Genomic DNA, 15,577 nt, shown 5'->3' on the forward strand with positions numbered 1-15,577 from the left:
ACATTATTCTTCTTTTTCAACATTGTTTTGGCTACTCTAGAGCCTTTGCTTTTCTATATTAACTTTAGAAACAGCTTCTCTATAACTACAAAAAGTACTGCTGGGATTTTTATTATTATTTCATTAAATCTATAGATCAATTTGGGGAGAATCAATATCTTCCAATTAATGAACCTTCCAATTAATGAATATGGTATGCCTCTCCATTTACTTAAATCTTCTTTTATTTCTTTAATCAGGGTTTTATAGTTTTCAGCATACAGAATATATACATATACCTTTTTTTTTTTTTTTTTTTTTTGAGACAGAGTTTCACTCTTATTGCCCAGGCTGGAGTGCAATGGCGCAATCTTAGCTCACCACAACCTCCACCTCCCACGTTCAAGCAATTATCCTGCCTCAGCCTCCCAAGTAGCTGGGATTACAGGCATGCACCACCATGCCTGGCTAATTTTGTATTTTTAGTAGAGATGGGGTTTCTCCATGTTGGTCAGGCTGGTCTCGAACTCCTGACTTCAGGTGATCCGCCCATCTCAGCCTCCCAAAGTGGGATTACAGGCATCAGCCACTGCGTCCAGCCCAGATCCTGCATATATTTTGTTGTATTTACACCCTACATATTTCTTTTTTTTGGAGCTATTAAAATTTTTTAAAACTCAGTTCTCAATTGTTCATTGCTAGTACACAGAAATATGGTTGCTTTTTGTGGCCTGATCTTATATCGCTTGCTAAACTCACTTATTCTAGGAAGTTTTTACAATTCTTGGGATTTTCTTTATAGACAATCATGTCATCCACAAACAGGAACAATTTTATTTCCTCCTTTTCAGTCTGTATGTCATTATTTATTTATATATCTTTGCTGCACCAAACTCAAGTCTCATTCTGGATTGCTGATGACACAAATGTTAGATATTTTGATACTATCTCATAGGTCACTGAGGCTCTGTTTATTTTTTTACATGGTTTTCCCTGGTTGTTCAGATTAGATCATTTCTATTGATCTGTTTTCAAGTTCACTGAATCTTTCACCTATCATGTCCATTCTGCTATTGAGCCCATTCAGTGAGTTTTTTATGTCTGTTATTGTACATCTTGGGTCTAAATGTTCTATTTAGTTGTTCTTTACGTCTTCTATTCCCTTGCTAAGATTGTCTATCTTTCTGCTCATTCTTGGAGCAAAGTCATAATAGCTGATTTAAAGTCTTTTAAACGTAATTTTAACATCTGTATGATCCCGGCACTGGCATCTACCTTTTTCTATACGAGTTGAGATTTGTCTGATTCTTTCTAAGCTAAGTGATTCCAGGTTGTATTCTGGACATTTTGAACATTATGTTATGAGACTCTAGGTCTTGTTCAAGTCCCACCAAGAATGTTGGTATTTTTGCTTTAGCCAGTAATTGACCCAGTTGAGTTCATGCTTCAAGTTCTGACCAGCCTTCTGTAGGTTGTATTTCTAATGTCAATTCAGTTTTCAAAGCCTTTGCAGTTATATTTAACGTGTTCCATAAGTACTCCACGCAGTTTCCAGTTTGGGATGTGGGCAATAGTCTATCCCATAATTCAGTTCTCAAAGTCCGTATGTGCTGTTTAGGATTGGACCCATGCATGCACAGACTGGAGGTCAGCTCAGGAGTCCAAAAGCAACTTTAGGTGGTCAGTTTCCCAAGTTCCTCCCTTATCTACAATCTTTCATTTCACTGGGGCTCCCCTTTTCCAGTCTTCCAGCAGAACTCTGGGGCTTTATTAACACCACTCTGCAGAGTACTTCCCATGACTGTGCTCACATCAGGCAAGGCCAAGCAACAGAACAGCAGAGGGAGAAAAAAAGCAGTGGGGATTTGCCCAATTCTTTCCAGACCATAGCTCCTCCAATCTGAGAAGAAGAATCCTCTCCCTCTATTTTAGGCTTTTGCCTGCCCCCATTGAGTCCACTGTCAAGGATTGTTTGAGGCCTGGGTGTAAGAGAATAAATAAAAAGAGAGAAAGATGTAGGATTTCCATGCTTTCTCTGGGCATTAGGAGACCCCTTTCCTCCTCCTCGAGTCAGAACTAGAAGACTTCTCTCGATGCATTTTCTGTCCATGTCAATGCTCACTTCCAAGTTGCAGGACACATTAAGTTCAGGCTGGGGCATACTGGAAGAAAAAAATGGTAAACTCACTGCTGGTTCAATGGTACTTTGAATTCTGGTCTTCTTCCCCAGTCTGTCTCCTACAATTTACTTTTCAGAGGCCTCAAATAGCCACTCCAAGAATTTTGCCCAGGTTTTTAGCTGCATTCAGTGGGAGAGACAGAGTGAAGTGTGCTGACTCCATCTCATCTGGAACCAGAACCTGGACTACTGTTTTTCTTAACAAACTTTGTAGAACTGATTATTTTAAACTACTTGTATAACCTGGAACTTAATTAAAAATTAAAAATAAATCCTATAATAATCTTATTGAGGTAGAGGGGAAAAGCTAGTAGAATCACATTTTTTAAAAGCACATAAACTTTTGGACATTATATGTATGTGAAAAAAGGTGAAGTTCTTAATTGTACTTTGCTTGTTATATTTGAATCTTGTTTTACCTGTGGACTTTCATAAATATTAGGACGATTACACATTTTTTAAAAAGAAGAATAAAAAAAGCAGGAATTACCCAAAGTGTGAGAAAAAGGAAGCAGTTTGCAGATGAGAGGCTGTAAGCCTCAAGAAACTGAAAATATGGCTGGGCGCTGTGGCTCACGCCTGTAATCCCAGCACTTTGGGAGGCCGAGGCAGGTGGATCATGAGGTCAGGAGATCGAGACCATACTGACTAACATGGTGAAACGCCATCTTTACTAAAAATAAAAAAAATTTAGCCGGGCGTGGCAGCGGGCACCTGTAGTCCTAGCTACTTAGGAGGCTGAGGCAGGAGAATGGCGTGAACCCGGGAGACAGAGCTTGCAGTGAGTGGAGATCATGCCACTGCACTCCAGCCTGGGCAACAGAGCGAGATTTCGTCTCAAAAAAAAAAAAAAGAAAGAAAGAAAGAAAGAAAGAAACTGAAAACAGTTCAGGAAGACCAGCACTCTGGGTATAAGCCCAACATTTTCGACAGAAAAAGGAGAAGCAGCAGGCAGGGATCAGTTCAGTGTTTTGTATGCCATGTTACGGTGTGTGGATTTTACATGAGAAAAAGAAGATTATGAATAGTTTTTAGCAAAGGCTGGGGAGTGACATAACTGTTAGTATGTTAGAAGGATCACTCTTGCCGCAAAACATTAAGGTGAATAGAAAGTAAATCTTAGTGACTGAATTTAAGGGAAACAATGAGTTGCAGAATAGCATATATAGTTTGATTCCATATGTTGTTGTGGAAGGTGGGTAACGGAGGGGGATTTTATATACACATACATAAACATATGGATGATTATATATTATGATAGACGATTATATGTGTGTGTGTACATATGTGTGTATATATACATATCTAGACATAGACATATAGAGCTGATTATAATATGCATAGAACATTTCCGGAAAATACACAGGAAACCGGTAACAGTAGTTAACTGTGGAGAAGAAGGCGAAGGGCTTAAAGGAAACTTACTTCTCACTTTATTTCGTTGTGTTGATTTTTAGGTTTCTTACTGTGACCATTTACACTCTTAAAAAGGTTTATTAGTGAAATGGAGGGAGAGCCTATGCACAAACTGGATATTAGTTATATATGAATGATATTAAAACAAGATAAAGTATCAATGAGCCTAATATTCAGTAGACTGTTCTAGCATATCGTTAGCACTCAAATACTACTATAGATGTCCTGACATAGAAGATATTACCAACTTTTTTTTTTTTTTTTTTTTGAAATGGAGTCTTACTCTGTCACTTAGGCTGGAGCGCAGTCACACGATCTTGGCTCACTGCAACCTCTGCCTCCCAGGTTCAAGTGATTCTCCTGCCTCAGCCACCTGAGTAGCTAGACTACAGGTGTGCACCACTGTGCCCAGCTAATTTTTGTATTGTTAGTAGAGATGAGGTTTCACCATGTTGGCCAGACTGGTCTTGAACTCTTGACCTCAAGTGATCCACCCACCTCAGCCTCCCAAAGTGCTGGGATTACAGGCGTGAGCCACTGCACCCGGCCATTACCAACTATGTATACATTAAGTTCACAACACAAAATAGCTTTTAATTACATTACAATACAATGGGTATAAAGGGAAAAAGTAAAATATCTTCTCCTTCTCTGACCCCTCTGATTCTAATCACCTCAGGGTCTTCTTGAGCTATATGTGATTCCAAATGTTCTTTGTGCATATGGAGCATATATAAATATGTACATGTGTTTTCAGGTAAAGACATATACATTCTCTTCCATTTCAAGGAAATAGACCTCTGCTCCTTGAAATAATCTAAATCTATTCTATTCTCTACGTGTCATTTTTCTAAACGAAAGAAGAGTAACGAGTAAACGAATCCCCAAGCCTACAGATAATGTTACATCTTCCAAGGAGAAAAATGTTAAAATGAACATACTCAACAGATAAAGTTCTCGGAGACCTCCACACACCCTTTGATGAAACAATGAACATCAACAAGGACAAGCAAAAGTTACTTTAGGAGAAAAAAAAATGCACAGGATGAAATAAACAAAAGAGTAGATTATATGTTATACATGAGGATAAAGGATGGAATGAAGGGTAAGGATATATCCCTAATCTTTCAGGTCCCAGTATGTAACTATTATTCTCTCCCACAAAAGGTCTCTGTGGAGCAATGTTCACAGTCTTCTATACTGGATAAACCAGTGATCTAATCCAGAAATTACATACTTCTTCTATTCTCATGACTGGGAAAAAGGAGTAGTCATACGTTGCAGCAGAAGATGGAGACTTTAAACAGGCAAGGCAGAACAGATGCAGTTGCTCTCCTGTAATAGTAACCCTTTTTCCCAACTCTCAGCTTGTGCTCTGTAGTCTAAAAGGCAAAAATAAAATCCAGGACCAATATTTCAGGGTAAAAAAAAAAAAAAAAAAAAAAATCCCTGAAAATCAAAACAAAATCATTTCCCCTTCACAACCTATAAAGAAAAATGTAGTTTTCCTGAATTTATATGAGGCAAGACAAACTAATTCCCAAATATCTCAACTGAGAATAAAATTGTTTCATTATCAAACGATGACATTTATTGTTATTTTTTGGTATTAGTTGGACCTCCACTCACTTTACAGGATGGAAAGAAGAAAAGTTTTAAATAATTAAATAATCCTTTAATTAATTACCTTCTCACCCAAGGGAATAAACAGAAAAATATCAGTTCTACTCAGGACAGTACACTGAAAAATGAAAAAGTACAAGAGACGATGCTGATCACTCGCAGCATAAAGAACTAAGATGGAACAGAAGGGCCAAACAACTTTCTATTCAATCACTGACGTAAGTAGTGATTTTTAAATATAACCAACGTTGTCAGATTGAACATACTATGGAGGGAACACACATAAGAATAAATAAGCACTCCTGTAATCCCAGCTACTCAGGAGGCTGAGGCAGAAGAATTGCTTGAACCCGGGAGGTGGAGGTTGCAGGGAGCCGAGATGGCACCACTGCACTTCAGCCTGGGCAACAGTTCAAGGCTCCATCTCAAAAAAACAAAAAGAAAAGAAAAAGAAAGAATAAATGAGAAATCAGATCTACAGAATTTTTTTTTATTATTTATTTACTTAGACACAGGGTCTCACTCTGTCACCCAGGTTGGAACACAGTGGCATAATTATGGCTCACTGCAGCCTTGACTCCTGGGCTCAAGTGATCCTCCCACCTTAGCCTCTCAAGTAGCTGGGTCCACCAGTGCACATGATTACACCTGGCTAATTTTTTTATTTTTTGTAGAGACAGGGTCTCTCGCTATGCTGCTCAGGCTCATCTCATACTCCTGGCCTCAAATGATCCTCCTGCCTTGGCCTCCCAAAGTGCTAGGATTACAGATATGAGTCACTGCACCTGGCCTACACAATACTTTTAAAAGAAAAACATTTTGTTATGCTCAAGTAAATATGTATATCCAATTAGATGCCAGTAAATGATGTATAAACTTTTAAAGATCCCAAGAAGACTTCCTTTGATAAAAAGATACACTAAATATAAATACAGCAAGTCCTCATTTAATGTCATTGAGAGGTTCTGGGCTTTAAGCAAAACAACATGTAACGTAATTTGGTCCTTGAAAAACCTTATTGAGTTCAAAGTCATTCTGTCATAACATTAGGGAGGAAAGAAAATTGGTTTTGTTATACATTGTTTCACTTAAAGTTGCAGTTTCCAAGAACCTATTGAGACTTAAGTGAGGACTTACTGTAACAGGAATTTTACAATATTCTGAATTCCTAAAACATTAAACCAACCTATAAGCAAGAGTTAAAAAAAAAAAAAAAAAAAACTCAAATCCTTAAACCGAATGAAAATTTTCTGGAAGATCCAGGGGACTGTCTTCCATTATAATAAAGAGTTGACTCTCTATATGACACAGTCTTGAGACTCGGAGCCCCTAGTCATCGAAAGGTGACTATCAACGAGTATTTACAGCACTTTTCAGCAAATTATTCCAGAACCTCAATATTTATTTTTCTCACTCAGAAAAAAATCAACAATAAAGTTTATGAAGTAACTAACCAGAAAGGGAATAGGTATGTTATCCTATCTTCCCACACTAATTTACAAATATATGCTATAACTGAATATAAAGATACTTTGTGCTGTTATTTTGTCACTAAGCATAATATAAAAGTCAAGTTTAAATATACACAATCTCCGCCTTTTAAGAGGCCTACAACTTAAAAGAGAATACAAACTTTTTTTTTTCTGTTCTTTTTGTTTTGTTTTGTTTTTGAGACGGAGTCTTGCCGTCTCCCAGGCTGGAGTGCAGTGACGTGATATTGGCTCACTGCAAGCTCTGCCTCTCAGGTTCACGCCATTCTCCTGCCTCAGCCTCCTGAGTAGCTGGGACTAAAGGCACCTGCCACCACGCCTGGCTAATTTTTTGCATTTTCAGTAGAGACAGGTTTTCTCCGTGTTAGCCAGGATGGTCTCAATCTCCTGACCTCCTGATTCGCCTGCCTCGGCCTCCCAAAGTGCTGGGATTACAGGCGTGAGCCACCAGGCCCCACCAAGAATACAAATTTATTTATTTATTCATTTTTGAGATAGAGTCTCACTCTGTTACCCAGGCCAGAGTCCAATGGCGCAGTCTTGGCTCACCGCAACCTCAGGCCTCTTAGGTTCAAGTGATTCTCCTGCCTCAACCTCCTGAAAATTTATTTTTTTTTAAATACCATAAAACAAGTTGAAAAGTGCACAAGATAATAAACAAGGCAAAATACAGTCCTTATTAAAACCTATTGAGGGAAGTGTGTTAGCCCAATAGCAATTAGTACCCAGTGGTCATATTGTGGTCTCAACTGTTTCCCAATACAAGGAAACAGAGTTACTAGGAGAAACAGGGCTCCTGATTCCAAATACGACACAGAAAAAGTTTAAGGAACTTAAACGTTAGCTGGGTATTCTTTCTTTCTTTCTTTCTTTTTTTCTCTGAGATGGAGTTTCATTCTTGTTGCCCAGGCTGGAGTGTAATGGCAGATCTCAGCTCACTGCAACCTCTGTCTCCCAGGTTCAAGCGATTCTCTTGCCTCAGCCTCCCAAGCGCACCAGGATGCCCAGCTAATTTTTTGTATTTTCAGTAGAGATGGGGTTTCACCATGTTGGCCAGGCTGGTCTTGAACTCCTGACCTCAGGTGATCCACCCACCTCAGCCTCCCAAAGTGCTGGGTTTACAGAGATGAGCCAGTGAGCTCGGCCTAAAGCTGGGTATTCTTATATCAGACAAAACAGAATTTAAACCAACAACAATCAAGAAGGACAAAGAAGGGCATTACATAATGATAACAGGTTCAATGCAATAAGACTTAACTATTCTAAATATATATGCACCCAACATTGAAGCATCCAAATTCATAAAACAAGTTCTTCTTGACCTATGAAAAGACTTAGCCCCACATAGTGGGAGACTTCTACACCCCATTGACAGCATTAGACAAATCATCAAGGCAGAAAACTAACAAAGAAATTCTGAACTTAAACTCGACACTTAACCAATTAGACCTAATAGACATCTACAGAATACTCCACCCAATAACCACAGAATATACATTCTTCTCATCTGCACATGGAACATATTCTAAGATTGACCACATGCTAGGTCACAGAGCAAGTCTCAATAAATTCAAAAAATCAAAACCTAGCACTTTCAGACCACAGTGCAATAAAAAATAGAAATCAATACCAAAAAAATCTATAAAAACTACAAAAATACATGGAAATTAACCTGTTCCTAAGTAACTAATGTGTGAACGATGAAATTAAGGCAGAAATAAAAAAAAATCATTGAAATTAATGAAGACAGAGACAAAACTTACTAAAATATTTGGGATGCAGTTAAAGCAATGTTAAGAGGAAAGTTTGTAGAACTAAATGCCTTCATCAAGAAGTCAGAAAGATCTCAAATTAACAATCTAACATCTTGCATAGAAGAAATAGAAAAAAGAGAACAAACTAATCCCAAAGCTAGTAAAATAAAATAAATAACTAAAATCAGAGAAGAATTGAACAAAATTGAGACTCAAAAATCCATACAAAGGATCAATGAAATAAAGGGATAATTTGTTGAAAGAATAAACAAGATTGATAGACCACTAGCTACATTACCAAAGGGGGAAAAAAAGAGAAGATCCAAATAAGCACAATCAAAAATGACAAGGATGACAACTGATCCCACAGAAATAAAAAAGATTCTCAGAAATTATTATGAACACCTCTAAGCACACAAACTAGAAAATCTAGAGGAAATGGATACATTCCTGGAAACACACAAACTTCTAATATTAAACCAGAAAGAAAGTGAAAACTTGAACAGACCAACAAGATTCAAAATTGAATCAGTAATGAAAAACCTACCAACCAAAAAAAAGCTCTGTATCAGATAGATTCACAGCCCAATTCTACCAGCTGCACAAAGAACTGGTATCAATCCTACTGAAACTATTAAAAAAAAAGGGGGGGGATGAGTGGCACCTCCCTAATTCATTCTATAAAACCTGCATTAGCCTGATACCAAAATTTGGCAGAAAAACAACAAAAAGAGACAACTTCAGGCCAATATCCCTAATGAACACAGACACAAAAATCCTCAACAAAATACTAGCAAACCAAATCCAGCAGCACATCCAAAAGTTAATTCACCATGATCAAGTAGGCTTTATTCTTGGGATGCACAGTTGGTTCAACACATGCAAATAAAAAAATGTGATTCACCACATAAACAGAATTAAAAACAAAAACCACATAGTCATAGTCATCTCAATTACATGCAGAAAAAGCTTTTCAATAAAATCCAACATCCCTTCATGATAAATACCCTCAACAGACTATAAATACCTTTTATTTATATGATAAATACCTTTCAAACAGGCATCGAAAGAACATACCTCAAAATAATAGCTATCTATGGCCAGGCACAGTGGCTCACACCCGTAATCCCAGCACTTTGGGAGGCGGAGGCCGGGTGGATCACCTGAGGTCGGGAGTTCCAGATCAGCCTGACCAACATGAAGAAACCCCGTCTCTATTAAAAATCCAAAATTAGCCAGGCATGGTGGCGCATGTCTGTAATCCCAGCTACTCGGGAGGCTGAAGCAGGAGAATCGCTTGAACCCAGAAGGCAGAGGCTGCAGTAATCCAAGATCACACCATTACACTCTAGCCTGGGCAACAAGAGCAAAACTCTGTTGTGCCAAAAAAAAAAAAAAAAAAATTAATAAAAATAATAGCCATCTATGACAAACCCACAGCCAACATCACACTGAATGGGCAAAAGCTAGAATCATTTCCCATGAGAACTGGAATAAGACAAGGATGCCTACTCTCACCACTCCTACTCAACATAGTATTGGAAATCCCAGCAAGAGGAATCAGGCAACAGAAAGAAATAAAAAGCATCCAAATAGGAAAAGAAGTCAAACTATCTCTCTTCACTAACAACATGATTCTATACCTAGAAAACCCTAAAGATTCCACCAAAAGGCCCCTAGAACTGATAAACAACCTCAGTGAAGTTTCAGTATACAAAACCAATGTACAAAAATCAGTAGCATTTCTATAGACTAATAATGTTCTAGCTGAGAGTCAAATCAAGAACACAAGCCCATTTAAATAGCCACCATAAAAGAATTAAAAAAAAAAAAAAGAAAAACCTAGGAATACGGCTAACCAAGGAGGTAAAACATCTCTACAAGGAGAACTATAAAACATTGCTGAAAGAAATCAGAGACGACATAAATAAATGTTAAAACATTCCATGCTCATGGATTGGAAGAATTAGTATTGTTAAAATGGCCATACTACCCAAAGCAATTTACAGATTCAACACCATTCCTATCAAACTACCAATGTCATTTTTCAGAGAATTAGAAAAAAAAATTCTAAAATTCATATGGAACCAAAAAAGAACCCAAATATCCAAAGCAGTCTTAAGCAAAAAAGAACAAAGCATCACATTACCCAACCTCAAACTATACTATAAAGCAACAGTAATCAAAACAGCATGGTACTGTCTCAAAAACAGACACACAGACATGGAACAGGTTAGAGAACCCAGAAATAAAACCACACACCTATAACCATCTGATCTTTGACAAAAGTCAACAAAAGCAAGAAACGGGGAAAGGCCTCCCTATTCAATAAATGGTGCTGGGATAACTTGCTAGCCATATGCAGAAGACTGAAACTAGACCCCTTTCACCATATACAAAAATTAACTCAAGATGTGTTAAAAAATTAAATGTAAGACCTCAAAGCAAAAATTCCTACAAGAAAACCTAGGAAATACCTTTGTTGACACTGGCCTTGGCAAAAGCTTTTTGGCTAAGTCCCCAGAAGTAACTGCAATGATAACAAAAAATGACAGGTAGGACCTATTTGAACTAAAGAACTTTCATAAAGCAAAAGAAACTACCAACAGAGTAAACAGAAAACCTACAGAATGGGAGAAATTATTTGCAAACTATGTATCCTCCAAAGGTCTAACATTCAGAATTTATAAGAAACTTAAACAAATGAACAATAAAAAACAAATCACCCTATTGTAAAACAGGCAAAGGACAAAGTGAAATATTAAAGTGTTCAGAGAAGGCCGGGTGTGGTGGCTCATGCGTATCATCTCAGCACTTTGGGAGGCCAAGGCAGGCAGATCACCTGAGGTCGGGAGTTCAAAACCAGCCTGACCAACATGGAAAAAGCTGGTCTCCACTAAAAATACAAAATTAGCCAGGCGTAGTGGCACATGCCTGTAATCGCAAATATTTGGGAGGCTGAGGCAGGAAAATCCCTTGAATCCAGGAGGCAGAGGTTGCAGTGGGCCGAGATAGCACTACTGGACTCCAGCCTAGGCAACAAGAACAAAACTCCGTATCAAAAAAAAAAAAAAAAAAAGTGTTCAGAGAAAAACTCACCAACCTAGATCTGTACCCCCCGAAATTATCCTTCAAAAGTAAAGGAGAAATAGACTTTCTCAGACAAAAATTGAGGTAATTTTTTGGCGGTAGACTTCTCTTGCAAGACATGTTAAAAGTTCTTTGGAGAGAAGGAAAGTAATATAGGGTAGAAACCCAGATCTGAAGAAGGAAAAAGTGAAGGCAACATAATAAATTATTTTTCTTATGCTTAATTGATCTAACAGATAACAGTTTGCTCAAAATAATAATAGCAACAATGTATTGAATTATGTATGCTTATGTATATATTTTGCACATACAAATATATATATGCTTATGTATGCTGAATATATATGATGACTACAATGATATAAAGGACAGGAGGGAGAAATTAGGATAATTTTATTACAAGAAAATACCTTCACATTACCTTTGAAGTGGCATAGTGTTATTTGAAAGTGGACTTGGATTAGTTACAAATCTGTACTGCAAAATCTAAGGCAATCACTAAAAAAACTAAAAACAGAAGTATAATTGATATGTTAAGAAAGGAGAGAAGGCCAGGTGTGGTGGCTGTAATCCCAGCACTATGGGCGGCCGAGGTGGGTGAACTGATGGAGGTTAGGGGTTCGACCAGCCTGGCCAACATGAGACCAGCCTAGCCAACATGGTGAAACCGTGCCTCTACTAAAAATACAAAAACTAGCTGGGCATGGTGGCACACGTCTGTAGTCTCAGCTACTTGGGAAGCTGAGGTGGGAGGATCACTTGACCCCAGGAGGCAAAGGTTGCAGTGAGCCGGAGATTGCATCACTGGCACTCCAGCCTGGGCGACAAAGCGAGATTCTATCTAAAAACAAAAACAAAAACTACAAAAGACAGAAAAATAAGACAAAACAACAACAACAACAACAGGCTGGGCACAGTGGCACACACCCTTGTAATCCCAGCACTTTGTGAGGCTGAGGCAGGAGGATCACTTGAAGCCAGGAGTTGGAGATCAGCCTGGGCAACATAGTGAGACTCTGTATCCACCAAATTTTAAAAAATTAGCTAGGCATGGCAGCACACACCTGTAGTCCCAGTTACTCAGGAGGCCAAAGCAAGAGGATCACTTGAGCCCAGGAGTTCAAAGCTGCAGTGAGCTATGATCACACCACTGCACTCTAGCCTGGGTGACGGAGTGAGACCCCATCTCAAAAAAGAAAAGAAACAAAGAACAAGACAACAAATAGAAAACAGTAACAAAAATGGTAGATATTAATCTATCTATACAAACAATCACTTCAAACATCAATGGTCTAAATGTACCAAATAAAAGAGACTGGACAGACTAAATCAAAAAACAAAACCCAATTGTATGTTGTCTACAAGAAACTCACTTTAAGTATGTAAATGCAAATAAAGTAAATGGATGTAAATTATATACCCTACTAATACTCAAAAGAAAGTAAATATTGCTATATTAATTTGACAGAGCAGGATCCATGTAAAAAAAATTGACAAGTATAAAGAAGGGCATCATAGCCAAGCACAGTAGCTTGCACCTGTAATCCCAGCTATTCAGGAGGCTGAGGCAGGAGGATCACTGAGGTCAGGGGTTCAAGACCAGCCTGAACAACCTAGTGAGTACATCCCCAAGAAAATTATAGTAATAATAACAAGAGTATTACATAATGATAAAGGGGTCAATTCTCTAAGAAGCCATATACTATGTGCCTAATAATATCTAGAAACATGCATGCATCTAACAACAGAGCTTCAAACTACATGAGGTAAAAAACAATAGAACTGTAAGGAGAAAGACGAATGCACTATTATAGCTGGAGACTTCAAAACTCTTCTGTCAGAAATGAACAGATCCAGCAGCCAGAAAATCAGTAAAGACACAGCTGAACTAAACAATACCATCAATTAACTAGATATAACTGACATCTACAGACTACTTAAGCCAACAACAGCAGAATACACATTATTCTCATGCTCATACAGAATATTCACCAAGACAGACCACATTCTGAGTGCTATAAAACATACCCTAACAAAATAATAGAAATCATACAATGTCTGCTCTCAGAACACAGTGGAATTTAACTAGAGATCAATATTAGAAAGACAACTGGAAAAATTCTGAAACACATGGAGATTAATACAACGCACTTCTAAACACATGAGTCAAAGAAGAACTATCACAAGAAGTTTTAAAATATTTCATGTTGAATAAAAATAAAACATAACATCAAAATTTCTGGGATGCACTGAAAACGGTGCTTGAAGGGAAATTAATAGCACTGAGTGCATGTAGTAGAAAAGAAAGATCTAAAATCAATAACCAAAGTTTTTACTTTAGGAAACTAGAAAGCAAATTAAAGCAGAAGAGAAGAAATAATAAAAATTAGAGCAGAAATCAATCAAATTAAACATAGAAAATCAATAGAGAAAATTCAAAACATTTGCAAAAGACCTATATGATAAAAGACTGATATGCAAATATTTGAATAATTCTAAAAACTCAACAATAAGAAAACAAACCACCTGATTTTAAAATCGGTCAAACACTTCTGACACCCCACCAAAGAAGATATACAGATGGCAAATAAGCACATGAAAAAGTGCTCCACATCACACATCATTAGAGAAACGCAAATTAATGACAATGAGATGTCACTACACACCTGTTAGATGACCAAAATCCAGAACACTGACAATACCAAATGCTGGTGAGCATGTGGAACTCTCATTCACTGCTGATGAGAATGCAAAATGATACAGCCACTTTGGAAGAAAATTTGGCAGTTTCTTATAAAACTAAACACGCTCTTATTATCAAATCCAGCAACAATGCTCTTTGGTATTTCCCCAAACAAGTAGAAAACTTTTCCCACACAAAAATCTGCACAGCAACCAAGATATCCCTCATTAGGTGAATGGATAAATGAACTGTGGTACCTCTAGACAATGGAATATTATTAAATGTTTAAAAAAATGGCCTATCAAGCCATGAAAAGATGTGGAGGAAACTTAAGTGCACATTACTAAATGAAAGAAGCCAATAAATGTATGACTCTAAATATATGACATCTGGAGAAGGCAAAATTAAAGAGAAAGTAAAAAGATTAGTCATCACCAGAGTTTAGGAGGCAGGGAAACAGAGAGTACACATAGGATTTTTAGGGCAGTGAAAAGAGAGAGAGATGGTTCCTGACATACAATGGTTCAACTTACAATTTTTCAACTTAAACGGGTTTATCAGAACATAACCCCATCATAAGTTGAAGAGCACCTGTATACACATAATGGTGGATATATGTCATTACACATTCATCCAGACCCACAGAATGTTCAATAAGAGTGAATCCTATTGTAAAACTATGGGATCTCGGTGATAATGACGTATCAATGTAGGTTCATCAATTGTAACAAATGTACAGCTGTGGGGGATGATGATACTGAGGGAGTACATACATGTGAGAGGGCAGGCAATATGTAGGATACCTCTATACTTTCCTCTCAATTTTGCTGTGAACCTAAAACTGTCTTTTTTAAAAAGTATTTTAAAAATTAGAGAAAAAAGAAAATTTAATATTTGCCTGTCTCAGGCTGGGTGTGGTGGTTCACATCTTTAATTCCAACATTCTGGGAGGCCGAGGCAAGACGACTGCTTGAGCCCAGGAATTTGAGATCAGCCTGGGCAACATAGCTAGACTCTATGTCTCTACAAAAAAAAAAAAAAAAAAATTAGCCGAGTGTGGTGGCACACACCTGTGGTCCCAGCTACTCTGGAGGCTGAGGCCAGAGGACTGGTTGAGCCACAAGATCGAGGATGCAGTGAGCTGTGTTTGGGCCACTGCACTCCAGCCTGGGCGACAGATAAATAAATAAATAAATAAATAAATAAATAAATAAATAAATGATCTGCCTGTCTCACTTCAGGATTCTAGACGTGTACCAAATTCTATTAAGACTAGAATGGAAATCTAACTTTTTTAGAAGTACTGATGGTTCCTGAGGAACCATCATTTCACTATAGAAATGACTAATGATCAGATTTGAAA

The 15,577-nt window shown here is 37.7% G+C and overlaps 1 protein-coding gene across 7 annotated transcripts in view; it reads right to left on the bottom strand.

Moving 5' to 3' along the window:
* The window catches only part of TTBK2 (tau tubulin kinase 2), a 173,453-nt gene that overhangs the window by 109,029 nt on the left and 48,847 nt on the right, over positions 1 to 15,577 (bottom strand). The gene's annotated exons all lie outside the window — the stretch shown is intronic.

This window comes from Macaca fascicularis, chromosome 7, assembly GCF_037993035.2.
Source record: "Macaca fascicularis isolate 582-1 chromosome 7, T2T-MFA8v1.1".
Taxonomy (NCBI): domain Eukaryota; kingdom Metazoa; phylum Chordata; class Mammalia; order Primates; family Cercopithecidae; genus Macaca; species Macaca fascicularis.